Source organism: Pelobates fuscus, chromosome 1, assembly GCF_036172605.1.
Source record: "Pelobates fuscus isolate aPelFus1 chromosome 1, aPelFus1.pri, whole genome shotgun sequence".
In the NCBI taxonomy this organism is placed as follows: Eukaryota; Metazoa; Chordata; class Amphibia; order Anura; family Pelobatidae; genus Pelobates; species Pelobates fuscus.
The window spans coordinates 145,757,514-145,773,991 of NC_086317.1; positions in this window are offsets into that span (position 1 = coordinate 145,757,514).

Here is a 16,478-nt window from a genome sequence, read left to right on the forward strand (position 1 = left end):
TATGTTGCTCCCCAAGTTATGCTGATCACAGAAATATAATAATATATATATATAATAATATATATTTTATCCGTATGTGATGTAAGATCAGGGAGTTATTAAAATGTATAGAAAGTGTAACTTTTCAGCTTGGAGATAATTGAGTAGATACAGTAATTGACTCAATTATCTCCTAAGCAGAGGGGAGGAATATGCTGGGTGTGTTTCTATTGTCCCATTGTGTCTGATTGGCCGCTCTACTTGCATTGTATGAGTTGTAATGTGTTTATTGGTTGTTCTGCAAAACCCTGTGGGCTGTAGTGTGTTTGGGGATTGGGAATAAAATAGGCTGTATGGGCCAGTACAGGGAGTTCCTGTGTTTAACCCTCAAAGTGAAGTGTTGTCTCATTCTTGGGGGAGGATTTATTGTATGCTGTTCCAGTTTGACTGCTAGGAGTGTAAACCTATTCGTATGGTTTCCTATCCAACTGTCTACAGCATTCATATGCTTGAGAGGATTTATATGCTTCTCCGATATGGTGATTGTGGTGTCTGCCAGAGTGCTTGGAGTCCTCAGAAAACACTAGGAGCATCCTTTAACGGAGGTACCCAGTCGGGGTGCCAGGCGATCCGTTACAATCCTTTTTATGGATGTGTCGGTAGCTGGTGCTGATTGCTGTTGAGATATTAAAGTTATGTCACTTCTGTCTGAGCCAGTTGGAGGCTTTCTCTGCACCATCTTGGCCTCCAACACACAGTGGAGAAATAAAATTAAAAATTAAATGATAAAAGACGCCAGCTTAAGTTGTTTTTATTTTGTATATTTGTTCGCCATGTAGAACTCTAGTTGGTATTAGCGATCTCACATGTAGTAGGCTAAATAACCCAGTGGCCCGGAGAAGCTGAAACTCTAGGTGTCTACAATTAAGCCACTATCCCAGGGCACAAATCATTTAACTGCTATCATTACCTTACAAAAAAGCAAGTGAACAATAATTAGTGAATATGCCTCCTACCATATGCATTTGATTCTGAATTATAGTAAAACCATTGCTTGTACATATATTAAGTCACATACTCTGTATAGGATTTTAATGCAACAGCATTGATTTAATTTAAATTTACCAGGCAAGTGATGCAAATTTGCTCAGGCTCGGGCTAACCAAATATTGACCTTATTTGGCTTTGCAGTTAGAATTTGGTCATTTTCAGTGGGTTCTGTCCATCCAGACAAGAAAAATTGAGTCTTAAGTGAATAACCCCATAAATGAAAGTGTGATTAATTTATCCTGAACCGATTTTTGCCCCCTACCCAAGCAATTCTGAGATAACAGAGATAAGATGGCAGGACCGTGGTACTCAGACATTCAAATCCAGGAAAATATTTTACCACTTTCCTGAACTTTGTGAAGCCATATGCTATCAGACATAACGACCAGGCAAAACGTATGGAGTTCATTGATGCACGCATATTTTTTATTGTGTTTACCTTTTGTAGTGTACCATTGCCAGAATAAAGTGCACGTTTCAATTGACCCATTAGAATTTATCTTAGTTTTTTCTCTAGGAGGTGCTCAAGAGGTAAATTGTGTCCCATTACTTTTTGTTCATACTAGAAGGGACAATACATGCAGTCTAACTACATATCTTAATCACTGAAAAAACTGCACATTTTATGCTCATAATGTAAAATCCTAATTGCAAATGTGCCTGATATTTTTTTATTAAAGTAATGAAAGCTATAAGACCAGTGAGATGATACAGATGTATTTTAGAAAAAATAAATCTACCGTATTACAGTTATCTGAACACAAAGAAAGCTATACTTATTTTTGATGGAAAGATCAACCAAAAGCGTGTTTGACGGATGTAGAACCTCCAGTAGTTTTTTTTTTCTCTTATTATTTTAGACATTTATCTCCAGACACGAAGAAAAGGCCAGATGAGGCCAAAATAATCATATACATTGGGAAAAGGGTTGATGAAAGTTGACCCGATTAAAGAAAAATCAAACTTCATACTGCACTTCAATAGGCAAAATATTATGTGGATGAAATACTGAATAGAACACTGAACTTGATTAGACAGTTTTTAAAAAAGAAAAGAAAAACAAATTACTTTTGCATACATATGGGAAATTGCCATTTGAACTCTGTAGATTTGCTGAGAGCTCGTGTACAGATTCCATCTCCAGTGTTAAAAAAGGGGAACTCGAAGTGAACCATGTAATAAGATTTCAGCTTAATAAAACATCTTGGCAACTGGCCCACATCAGCCTGGCTTTTCTTTGTGGTCGTAGAAAAGAGCAGAACTGCTAGATGCTGGATGTATTATTGTGCACTGAATTGGAAAATATGAGTTACATTGTAAGTGTGTGATGTCTGCATTCATTGTTTAGCTTTTCGGATATTTTAAGTGTTCATTGTATAGCTAGACTTGTTCTGCTCTGGAATACAATGGTCTCTGCATCAAGGAAATCTTACATTTGCAATAATAGCACTCCGATAGACATTTCATTCTCAGGCTTTCTGCATCCTCAGATCATGACATTTGGGTTGAGTATTGACCCATGCATCCACTTAAATGTGATGGAAAGATTTGTTCTTGATAAATATCTAATTTTTAAAGGAAACTAGCCATGGTAAAGACACACACATACACACACTCCCACCTGTCTAGTAATGATTAATATAATTTAGAGTTAAAAGTTGTAATAGCCACATAAAACAATCAATTTCTGACGCACACATGTTTTTAAGATTGTCTGAGTGTGACTAATAATGGCTTTAAATATATTTTTAAAAATCACTTTGTTTAATATATAAGCTTTGTGCTAGATTTGCTGGGAAAAACTTTGATCGGCACCCTAGTCAAACTTGCAGAAGTCCACGCATTCTCAATATAGCCCGTTATATACCGTTTCATATTCTTGTGCATAAAAGGAGAACTTTCCTCATTTAAGAATTTCTCATTTAAGATCAAACGAGCCAAACTGGAAAAAACTACCTATGTCAGCTATGCTTTCAGTTTGGCAACCCTTTAATTCACTTTGACTTTTCACTTTATTAAATAACCCTGCAAGTGTCTAACTTGTGCTCTCTGTGTCCAAACAACATACTTGAATATTTATAGAAGGCTGCTTTTCACTGGTCATTGTCACCAGAAAACAACCAAATCAAAGTCCAACTTCACAAGTAATTACTACAAATGTCAACTAGCAAAGGCTTTGGTAATTACATTGGAACACCTAATAATTTCAGATAGTCAAAGACTATATATTTTATAAAACATCTTATTCACAGCTTTTATATTAATTCAGCTGAATTCAATATGTAACATCTAATCACCAAAACCGTGCTTAATAAAAGTAGTTTTGATATCAAGCTTAAATCCCTTTCAGTCTCACTGCTCAATTGTATACTGTTTAGGAGGTAAATCACTTTATTTACATAACGTCCCCTGACTATGACGAACATATCCTACCTTCACATTTCCTAAACATAAATGTTAGCACATATTGTACATTCTTGTGTTCATTTAAAACAAACTGCATTTACTTTTAGAAGATTGTATTCCCTGCTCTGTGAATTGTCTACTAGTAACAGCAAATATCACTGCCAGCAGCCTCCTGTGTCAGATTAAAATAGTCAGAGAATACTTTACAGGAAGAAACAAGAATCAGAGAAGCACATGTGGAACCTATGCCAGTACAATGTGAAAATTGTATTTTATTAATATACTGTACATTGTAAAATATTCAATATTTCATGTTCCCGATGGCGCTAATAATCTTCAACTAGCAAAAGTCTGAATATAGCCATCTAAGCCATATTAAATGAGGGTGACACATCCAGTATTCAATAAAAGGATCCCAAAGCAGATCCAAGCAACATAAGATGGTATGCTACATCATTCATTGGAGGCAGATACGATTTTATGTGATATGTCCAGGGACAACAACCCAATGTCCTAGGTTTGGAGCAAATAAGATACCTTCATTAAGTTTCAAAACTATTTCACTTATTATCACTCAAATATGCTGGAGAAAAATCTTTACCTCAATGGAAAACTGGTGTGTAAGTCACCAATAGTGGTTGAGCGCCAGTACATGAATATTGATCTATAATATAACAATACAATATACAATACAATATAAAATTGAAGCTTTCATATGTTTCTCTGCTACGTGCTTTGTTTAGTTCCACGGCTATAAGGCATTCAATTTGTTTCCAGTTGTGCTGGACTTATATTTGAAATTCACTTTTTATTCCCTGCAATTCTCACGTTAATGATAAACCCTGTGAATTGAAGTACAGTCCACGTTTGTGCTATTTATTGTCAACACCTGTTTTTATACTACTTACATGATTTCTACCTTTATTTACAGTCACTGCAACCAAGAATATACAGGAATTAAATGTACCCCCCTAAAACCATGTAACAACTACCAGGAGTGTGATTATATTTCATGACCTCACCTTGCTAAACACTACATTATTTAATTAGTAAAGCTGTATTTTTCAGTATTCATGTATGGTTTACAATATACTTCATCTGGTTTCTCTTGCCCAAGTACTCGGTTATATATTTTTCCAATACACTATATATAATTCATAAAGAGTACAATGGAAATAGAATTACAATCCAAACAATATGGCATAAGAAAGTGACATAAAATAATGTAGTGTTTTTTTCTCTAAAGTTGATCAAATGTCCTTTTTTATTTTAACAATCTGTTACTTGAAATTTAAATAAACATAATATTTAGCACAAATGTAATATTTATTTTCTCTACTATTTAGCAATACAGTTAATTGAATCAATGTAATGGTGGCATGCCAAAAGAAAAATTGGTAGACAATAGGAAAGTGACAATATTAGGAAACACTGATGCTTTCATATGTGACAATTAAAGCCCTTAAGGCCTAATCGCTCAATTAAAACCTCAAGCCCTTAAAGCATTAAACAAAAAAAAAATCTATTGTGTAATTGTTTGGCATAAAAACCATCTGATTCCCAGTGTATTGAAGCAACACTTTATTACAAGGGGCCAATTAACTTTTAATTTGTTTCTCTTTTCAGTAACGTGGTATAACTGAAACTGACTTTGAGTTGCTCAAGGAATGTACCATAGGTAGATCACATCCTCCCTAATCAAGCTTTGCTTTAATAGTTCATCAGTTCATGCCTAGTTAGCTCATGTAAGTGATTCAATGATGGTGTAATGGGCAGAAGATGGTAACTAATGTAAAACAGCCATCAGCAGACTTTTTATTTTACTTTAAGCCAGTATGGCCATAGAGACTTCACACTATAAGCAATAATGTAAAATATGTTACATAGTTACATAGCTGAAAAGAGACTTGCATCCATTAAGATCAGCCTTCCTCACATATGTTTATGCTGTTGATCCAAAAGAAGGCAAAAAACCTAGTCTGAAGCGCTTCCAATTTTGCAACAAACTAGGAAAAAATTCCTTCTTGACCCCAAAATAGCAGTCAGATGTCTACTTGGATCAAGCAGCTATTGCCCCACTAATTAGAAATCATATCCCTGTATGTTATGTTTTTGCAAGTATTTATCCAATCATAGTTTAAACATCTGTATGGACAAAACCACCTCTTCAGGCATATAATTCCAAATCCTTATTGCTCTTACTGTAAAAAACCTTTTCTTTGCCTTAGATGAAATATCCTTTCTTACAGCCTAAATGTGTAAACTTGTCCTATTTATGAATAGATTTCCAGATAAAGGTTTGTACTGGTATATGTGTATAATGTTATCATATCCCCTCTAAGGCGCTGTTTTTCCAAACTAAAGAGATTTAAACTTTTTAACTTTCTTCGTAACTAAAATGCTCCATTCCTTTTATCAATTTTGTAGCTCGTCTCTGCACTTTTTCTAGTGCCATGATATCTTTCTTTAGAACAGGTGGCCAATATTTCACAGCATATTCAAGGTGTGGTCTTACCAGTGACTTATAAAGAGGCAAAATTATATTTTCATCCCGAGAATGTGTGCCCCTATTTATACATGACAAAACCTTACTGGCCTTAGCAACTGCAGATTGACATTGCATATTGCTACAAAAAAACAAGTCCTGCGCACAAACTCCCATTACTCCTGGGCGGCAGCAACGACCATAGTACACATCAGCTCAAATACATACAGTAAAAACCAAAGAAAAAAAGGTTACCTGCACTCTTTTCCAAATCCCTATGTATATTGAAACAAATTGAGGTTTTTAGTTACCTCCAATGGCCATGAGAGAGTATGCCCACTTGCCACGTCAAGGCAGACCTCTTAGGTGGGTTCTAACTCTAACCATTCACCTTGCTTCCTTAAGCTTCTGGCAAAGATATCTCTAATGAGAGTCTCCATTTTAGGATTAATTATTTTGCCGATACTGGATCTTTAAATACAAATGACTGGTACCACCATAGACTTCAATGGGCAGGCGAATTTTAAAACCCACAGGGACTCTTTCTGGCCACAATAGTGATGGAAAAGTTGTTTCAAGGGGACTAACACCTGGACTGTGGCATGCCGTAGGGGGATCCATGGCAAAACTCCCATGGAAAATTACACAGTTGATGCAGAGTCTGGTTTTAATCCATAAAGGGCATAAATCACCTAACATTCCTAAATCACAATGGATATGGATTGACACCTGACATATGACATATTGACACCTTGACATATGGATTGACACCTGTCCTCAGAGACCCTGATACACACTGACACAGAGCAGAATAGGGACTGTTCCCCCTACATAGGGTCACTTGGCAGATATGGATTGACACCTGTCCTAATGATCCCTGATACACACTGACACAGAGCAGAATAGGGACTGTTCCCCCTACATAGGGTCACTTGGCAGATATGGATTGACACCTGTCCTCAGGGACCCTGATACACACTGACAAAGAGCAGAATAGGGACTGTTCCTCCTACATAGGGTCACTTGGCAGATATGGATTGACACCTGTCCTCAGGGACCCTGATACACACTGACACAGAGCAGAATAGGGACTGTTCCCCCTACATAGGGTCACTTGGCAGATATGGATTGACACCTGTCCTCAGAGACCCTGATACACACTGACACAGAGCAGAATAGGGACTGTTCACCCTACATAGGGTCACTTGGCAGATATGGATTGACACCTGTCCTCAGAGACCCTGATAAAAACTGACACAGAGCAGAATAGGGACTGTTCCCCCTACATAGGGTAACTTGGCAGATATGGATTGACACCTGTCCTCAGAGACCCTGATACACACTGACACAGAGCAGAACAGGGATGTTCCTCCTACATAGGGTCACTTGGCAGATATGAATTGACATATCTGATACACACTGACAGAGCAGAATAGGGACTGTTCCTCCTACATAGGGTCACCATTTTTAGCCCAAGGCAGCTAATCTCATCAGGCCTTTTTTAGTTGAATGTATCTCCCACTGTCAGTCCCTTCGGGATCCATCCCTCATTCATCTTAATAAAAGTGAGGTAATCTAGACTTTTTTGACCTAGGCAACTTCTCTTCTCAGTGACAATACCTCCTGCTGCACTGAAGGTCCTTTCTGACAGGACACTTGAAGGTGGCAGGCCAGAAGTTCTGTCGCAAATTGGGATAGCTCAGGCCAAAGGTCAAGCCTGCACACTCAGTAGTGAAGGGGTTCAATGCTCCTCAGAGTGTCGATATCTGCCGTTAAGGCGAGGTAGTCTGCTACCTGTCAGTCGAGTCGTTCTCTGAGGGTGGATCACGAAGGGCTGAGGCGATGCGTAGGACTTAAAAAGCTCCGCATGTCCTCCATCAACAACACATCTTTAAAGCGTCCTGTCCTTGCCAGCGTGGTCGTGGGAGGAGGAGGATTACTTTCACCTCTTCCCCTGTTAGACTCCCGTTGTGCTATGACATCACCCTTATACGCTGTGTAAAGCATACTTTTTAATTTATTTTGCAAATGCTGCATCCTTTCCGACTTGTTGTAATTTGGTAACATTTCAGCCACTTTCTGCTTATACCGGGGGTCTAGTAGCGTGGACATCCAGTACAGGTTGTTCTCCTTTAGCCTTTTTATACGAGGGTCCCTCAACATGCACGACAGCATGAAAGACCCCATTTGCACAAGGTTGGATGCCGAGCTACTCATTTCCCATTCCTCCTCCTCTGTGATCTCAATGAAGGTATGTTCTTCCCCCCAGCCACGTACAACACCACGGGTGCCAGATAGATGACAACGAGCACTGTTGTGGTTGGTCTTCCTCCTCCTCCTCAAAGCCACATTCCTCCTCTGACTCCTCTTCCTCACAATCCTCTTCCAGCGTTGCCGCAGGTCCAGCAAGCGATGCTGATAAAGCTGTTTCTGGTGGTGATGGTGACCACAACTCTTCCTCTTCCTCTTCCTCTTCACGCTCATCTACGGCCTGATCCAGCACTCTTCGCAGGGCACGCTCCAGGAAGAAAACAAATGGTATGATGTCACTGATGGTGCCTTCGGTGCGACTGACTAGGTTTGTCACCTCCTCAAAAGAACGCATGAGCCTACAGGCATTGCGCATGAGCGTCCAGTAACGTGGCAAAAAAATTCCCAGCTCCCCAGAGTCTGTCCTAGCACCCCGGTCATACAAATATTCATTAACGGCTTTTTTCTTGTTGGAGCAGGCGGTCGAACATTAGGAGTGTTGAATTCCAACGTGTCGGGCTGTCGCAAATCAAGCGCCTCACTGGCATGTTGTTTCGCCGCTGGATATCTGCAAAGTGCGCCATGGCCGTGTAGGAACGCCTGAAATGGCCGCACATCTTCCTGGCCTGCTTCAGGACGTCCTGTAAGCCTGTGTACTTATGCACAAAGTGTTGTACGGTCAGATTACACACATGTGTCATGCACGGCACATGTGTCAACTTGCCCAACTTCAATGCCGCCAACAAATTTGTTCCGTTGTCACAAACCACTTTGCCGATATCCAGTTGCTGCGGAGTCAGCCACTTTTCCACCTGTGCGTTCAGGGCGGACAGGAGTGCTTGTCCGGTGTGACTCTCTGCTTTCAAGCAAGTCAAACCCAAGATGGCGTGACACTGCCGTATCCGGGATGTGGAATAGTACCTGGGGAGCTGGGGGGGTGCTGTTGATGTGGAGCAAGACGCAGCAGCAGAAGAGGACTCAGCCGAGGAGGTTATGGAAGATGATGGAGTAGGAGGAGTAGAGGAGGTGGCAGCAGGCCTGCCTGCTAGTCGTGGCGGTGTCACCAACTCCTCTGCAGAGCCACCCATTCCATGTTTGGCAGCCGTCAGCAGGTTTACCCAATGCGCAGTGTAGGTGATATACCTGCCCTGACCATGCTTTGCAGACCAGGTATCAGTGGTCAGATGGACCCTTGCCCCAACACTGTGTGCCAGACATGCCATTACATCCTTTTGCACAATCGAGTACAGGTTGGGGATTGCCTTTTGTGCAAAGAAATTTTGTCCGGGTACCTTCCACTGCGGTATCCCAATAGACACAAATATTTTGAACGCCTAAGACTCCACCAGCTTGTATGGTAAAAGCTGGCGGGCTAGTAGTTCAGACAAGCCAGCTGTCAGACGCTGGGCAAGGGGGTGACTTTCTGACATTGGCTTCTTACGCTCAAACATTTCCTTGACAGACACCTGACTGTGGGCAGATAAGCGGGAACTGCTCAAGGCGAGAGACGGAGTGGCGGATGTTTGAGAGGGGGCAAGGAGGACAGCAGGGGTTGACGTGGCTGAAGATGCTGGACCAGGAGGAGGATGGCAGCTTTGAGTTTTTGTGCTGCTTGTACTCATGTGTTGATCCCATAGACGTTTGTGATGTGCGATCATGTGCCTACGCAAAGCAGTTGTACCTAGGTGGGCGTTGGACTTCCCACGACTCAGTTTCTTTTGGCACAGGTTGCAAATGGCATCGCTGTTGTCAGAGGCAGACACACAAAAAAATGCCACACTGCTGAGCTCTGCAATGACGGCATTCTGGTGGTGGACACAGCATGGGTTGATTGGCGTGCTGTCGGGCTGACCCCGGGTGCTGATGCATGCTGTCTGACTATGCCACTAGCTCCTTGCGACGACCTCCCCCTGCTTCCAAACTCGTCTCCTCCTCCTCTCTGTCTCCCCATCTGAACTTTCCCCCTGTTCTTTTTCTCTTCTAGCGGGCACCCACGTGACATCCATGGACACATCGTCATCATCAGCCGCTTCACTTGTATCTGACAACTCAGCAAAGGAAGCAGCAGTGGGTACAACATCATCATCACACCGTACGTCCATGTGTGTAATGCTGCCTGACTGAGACATATCCCTGTTATCTACATCCTCTGGCAATAATGGTTGCGCATCACTAATTTCTTCAAACAGATGTGTAAATAACTCCACTGACAGATAAAGTGAAGCGGCTTTGGTGCTAGTGTTGGTGGTGGCGGCAGGAGGATGAGTGGTATCTTAAGAGGTGCCCAAAGCTAAGCTGGAGGAGGATGGTGCGTCAAGGTTCCGAGCGGAAGCTGTAGAAGTTTGGGTGTCCTGTGTTAGCCAGTCAACTTTGTCCTCAGAACTTTTCAAGTTCAGGGTACCTGGCTGTGGCGAAACCAACCTCTCCACTGTGAACTGGAGAAGCCTTGTTGCCCGCCTGCTGCCTTTGGATTATGGACCGGCAGCTAAAGGGTTAATTTTACTGTGCAGAAGGATTTATTTCTCCCTTTCTGCTCAGCCGTTCAGTAGATTCTATCTACCGAACAAACAGCATCTTTGCAACCTCCCCAGAGCCATGGGAAGCCGGCCGGCGCTGTTAATGGGCCACCCAGAAGCTGGAGTGCGCCCTCCATGACATGGAGCCTTTTCGTGTAATCAAAGAATTTGGCTCCATGGCAATTAAACTGGATTCGTGTGGTCTGAGTGCCATTCACCTAATAATGTGCACCCAGACCTGAGCTATCTGGGGATATGTTAAATGTGTATATTTACTGTACCATTTGTCCTATTGTGTCACCACGTGCATAATGGAGTCTTGCCTCTGTCCTGGGAGATAATTGAATTACTTCTCAATTATCTCCAGGACAGAGGGGAGGAAGCCAGGATGCATTGTGGGAAAGTATTGTGGCTGTATGTACAAAAATGATACCTGTCTGTCTGTTGTTTCAGTCTCCCATTTGGTCCCCTAGGGGAGTGTCCACCAGGTGGGAGACCTGCATAAATACTGGGCAGGTAGCCCTCAGTAAAACAGATTCTGCTTGACCCTCAAAACGAAGTGTCATCTCGTTATTGGGAGAATTGGATTGTGTGCTGACTGCCAGGAGTGTAAGCGGATTGTATGCTTTTCCTGTTCAGCTATTCCAGGGTTCGTGTGTTTCCAGTTTGGGAGTTGGAAGATTCGTACGGTTTGGAGTTCGGGAGATTGGTGATTGCAGTAGCTGCTGGCATATCAGAAAGGGGATTATCGCATAAACGTTTTTTATCCTCTTGTGAGCGAAACGGTCCGCAACAGTGGCCTCTGAAAATTGGGCATTATTCTAGGGCAAAAGGGAATCACAGCACCACGACGGCCCCTGCGGGGTGGCCTGCCTCTGCCTGTCATTTTTTGGGGGATTAGTGGTACTATGCGTGCAAGCTACTGTGAGACCAGATATGAGTGGCAATGTGCACTGGCAGAGGTTGGCAGAGTACATGCTGTAGGCCTGACACACCCGCTTGAAGACAACTAACTGCTATTCAATCTATAACAGTGAAAAATGTTTTTTGGTTTTAAATGCACGCTATTCTGACACCAGGTATGAGTGGCAATGTGCACTGGCAGAGGTTGGCAGAGTACACGCTGTAGGCCTGACACACCCGCTTGAAGACAACTAACTGCTACTCAAATCTATAACAGTGAAAAAAGTTTTTTGGTTTTAAATGCACGCTATTCTGACACCAGGTATGAGTGGCAATGTGCACTGGCAGAGGTTGGCAGAGTACATGCTGTAGGCCTGACACACCCGCTTGAAGACAACTAACTGCTATTCAATCTATAACAGTCTAAAAAGTTTTTTGGTTTTAAATGCACGCTATTCTGACACCAGGTATGAGTGGCAATGTGCACTGGCAGAGGTTGGCAGAGTACACGCTGTAGGCCTGACACACCCGCTTGAAGACAACTAACTGCTATTCAATCTATAACAGTGAAAAAAGTTTTTTGGTTTTAAATGCACGCTATTGTGACACCAGATATGAGTGGCAATCTGCACTGGCAGAGGTTTGCCGAGTACACGCTGTAGGCCTGACTCACCCGCTTGAAGACAACTAACTGCTATTCAATCTATAACAGTGAAAAAAGTTTTTGGGTTTTAAATGCACGCTATTGTGACACCAGATATGAGTGGTAATGTGCACTTGCAGAGGTTGGCAGAGTACACGCTGTGGGCCTGACACACCCGCTTGAAGACAAGTAACTGCTATTCAATCTATAACAGTGAAAAATGTTTTTTGGTTTTAAATGCACGCTATTCTGACACCAGGTATGAGTGGCAATGTGCACTGGCAGAGGTTGGCAGAGTACACGCTGTAGGCCTGACACACCCGCTTGAAGACAACTAACTGCTACTCAAATCTATAACAGTGAAAAAAGTTTTTTGGTTTTAAATGCACGCTATTCTGACACCAGGTATGAGTGGCAATGTGCACTGGCAGAGGTTGGCAGAGTACATGCTGTAGGCCTGACACACCCGCTTGAAGACAACTAACTGCTATTCAATCTATAACAGTCTAAAAAGTTTTTTGGTTTTAAATGCACGCTATTCTGACACCAGGTATGAGTGGCAATGTGCACTGGCAGAGGTTGGCAGAGTACACGCTGTAGGCCTGACACACCCGCTTGAAGACAACTAACTGCTATTCAATCTATAACAGTGAAAAAAGTTTTTTGGTTTTAAATGCACGCTATTGTGACACCAGATATGAGTGGCAATCTGCACTGGCAGAGGTTTGCCGAGTACACGCTGTAGGCCTGACTCACCCGCTTGAAGACAACTAACTGCTATTCAATCTATAACAGTGAAAAAAGTTTTTGGGTTTTAAATGCACGCTATTGTGACACCAGATATGAGTGGTAATGTGCACTTGCAGAGGTTGGCAGAGTACACGCTGTGGGCCTGACACACCCGCTTGAAGACAAGTAACTGCTATTCAATCTATAACAGTGAAAAATGTTTTTTGGTTTTAAATGCACGCTATTCTGACACCAGGTATGAGTGGCAATGTGCACTGGCAGAGGTTGGCAGAGTACACGCTGTAGGCCTGACACACCCGCTTGAAGACAACTAACTGCTACTCAAATCTATAACAGTGAAAAAAGTTTTTTGGTTTTAAATGCACGCTATTCTGACACCAGGTATGAGTGGCAATGTGCACTGGCAGAGGTTGGCAGAGTACATGCTGTAGGCCTGACACACCCGCTTGAAGACAACTAACTGCTATTCAATCTATAACAGTCTAAAAAGTTTTTTGGTTTTAAATGCACGCTATTCTGACACCAGGTATGAGTGGCAATGTGCACTGGCAGAGGTTTGCCGAGTACACGCTGTAGGCCTGACACACCCGCTTGAAGACAACTAACTGCTATTCAATCTATAACAGTGAAAAAAGTTTTTTGGTTTTAAATGCACGCTATTGTGACACCAGATATGAGTGGCAATCTGCACTGGCAGAGGTTTGCCGAGTACACGCTGTAGGCCTGACTCACCCGCTTGAAGACAACTAACTGCTATTCAATCTATAACAGTGAAAAAAGTTTTTGGGTTTTAAATGCACGCTATTGTGACACCAGATATGAGTGGTAATGTGCACTTGCAGAGGTTGGCAGAGTACACGCTGTGGGCCTGACACACCCGCTTGAAGACAAGTAACTGCTATTCAATCTATAACAGTGAAAAAAGTTTTTTGGTTTTAAATGCACGCTATTGTGACACCAGATATTAGTGGCAATGTGCACTTGCAGAGAATGGCAGAGTACACGCTGTAGGCCTGACACACCCGCTTGAAGACAACTAACTGCTATTCAATCTATAACAGTGAAAAAAGTTTTTTGTTTTTAAATGCACGCTATTGTGACACCAGATATGAGTGGCACTGTGCACTGGCAGAGTACACGCTGTTGGCCTGACGCACAGACGCTTGCAGACAACTAACTGCTATTCAATCTATAACAGTGAAAAAAGTTGTTTTTTTTTAAATCCACGCTATTGTGACACCAGATATGAGTGGCAATGTGCACTGGCAGAGGTTGGCAGAGTACACACTGTTGGCCTGACACACAGACGCTTGCAGACAACTAACTGCTATTCAATCTATTACAGTGAAAAAAAAGTTTTGGGGTTTTTAAATGCACGCTATTGTGCCACCAGATATGAGTGGCACTGTGCACTGGCAGAGTACACACTGTTGGCCTGACACACAGACGCTTGCAGACAACTAACTGCTATTCAATCTATAACAGTGAAAAAAGTTTTTTGTTTTTAAATGCACGCTATTGTGACACCATATATGAGTGGCAATGTGCACTTGCAGAGGTTGGCCGAGTACACGCTGTAGGCCTGACACACTCACTTGAAGACAACTAACTGCTATTCAATCTATAACAGTGAAAAAAAGTTTTTTGTTTTTAAATGCACGCTATTGTGCCACCAGATATGAGTGGCACTGTGCACTGGCAGAGTACACACTGTTGGCCTGACACACAGACGCTTGCAGACAACTAACTGCTATTCAATCTATAACAGTGAAAAAAGTTTTTTGGTTTTAAATGCAAGCTATTGTGCCACCAGATATGAGTGGCATTGTGCACTGGCAGAGTACACGCTGTTGGCCTGACACACAGACGCTTGCAGACAACTAACTGCTAATTAATCTATTACAGTGAAAAAAAAAGTTTTGGGGTTTTTAAATGCACGCTATAGTGCCACCAGATATGAGTGGCACGGTGCACTGGCAGAGTACATGCTGTTGGCCTGACACACAGACGTTTGCAGACAACTAACTGCTAATCAATCTATTACAGTGAAAAAAAATTTTTTTTTTTAAATGCAAGCTATTGTGACAGCAGATATGAGTGGTGGCATGGGCAAGTGGGCACAGTATCCACTGTGAGCCTGACACACAGACGCTTGCAGACAACTAACTGCTATTCAATCTATTACAGTGAAAAAAAAATTATTTGTTTTTACATGCATGCTATTGTGACACCAGATATGAGTGGTGGCACTGGTCAAGTGGGCACATTATCCACTGTGAGCCTGACAAACAGACGCTTGCAGACAACTAACTGCTATTCAATCTATTACAGTGAAAAAAAAGGTTTTGGGTTTTTAAATGCACACTATTGTGCCACCAGATATGAGTGGCACGGTACACTGGCAGAGTACACGCTGTTGGCCTGACACACAGACGCTTGCAGACAACTAACTGCTAATTAATCTATTGCAGTGAAAATAAATGTTTTGTTTTTAAATGCAAGCTATTGTGACACCAGATATGAGTGGTGGCACTGGGCAAGTGGGCACAGTATCCACTGTGAGCCTGACACAGAAGCTGGCAGACAGGCAGGCAACTGCAATTAGATTAGACAAAAAAAAAAAAGAAGACTGATGTTCTAGCCCTAAAAAGGGCTTTTTGGCGTGCTGTCCTTACAGCAGAGATCAGATGAGTCCTTCAGGACTGTAGTGGACACTGAATACACTAGCCTAGCTATACATTTCCCTATCAAATGAGCAGCAGCTACACTTTCCCTCCTCTATCTAAGAATGCAGCTTCAGAATGAATCTAAAATGGATGCTGTACAGGAGGTGCGAGGGACTGGAAGGGAGGGTCTGCTGCTGATTGGCTGGAATGTGCCTTCTGACTGTGATGCACAGGGTCAAAGTTTAGTCAATGATGATGAATAGGGGGCGGATCAAACCGCGCATGTGTTCGTCCGCCGTGGCAAACGTGAACACGCTATGTTCGCCAGGAACTATTCGCCAGCGAACAGTTCAGTACATCACTAATGACTGGTCTTCATAGAAAATAACTAAAGCTACAGGAAAGTTACATTTATATCTGATATTATTCGCCCTGAGAATTGCTGTAAATTCATAAAATGTTCTTCTCGCCTGCCAAGTTGCTGGTGACAAATCAGGAAATAATTTAATGTCCCTAAATTGTGGATCTGTGAGGGGAGATTTCTGGTTAGGTTGCATACCAGATTTTAATATAGCCATTTATAAATGTATCTATTGTATTTCTCGGTGATGTCGAGGAGATATTTTGTGGTTTGAAGAGACGGTGAAATCTCTGAAAGGGGTGGTTTTCCAGTTGATGAGATGGTATTATGAGAAAAGAGATCTAAGATATTGCTCTAGTTGGTTTTTTAAAATTGACTCAGGTATTCCTCGGATTTTGATATTATTTCTTCTGGATCAGGTTTCTATATTTATTAATTTATTCTCAAGTTTATCAATTCTATCTTCTAA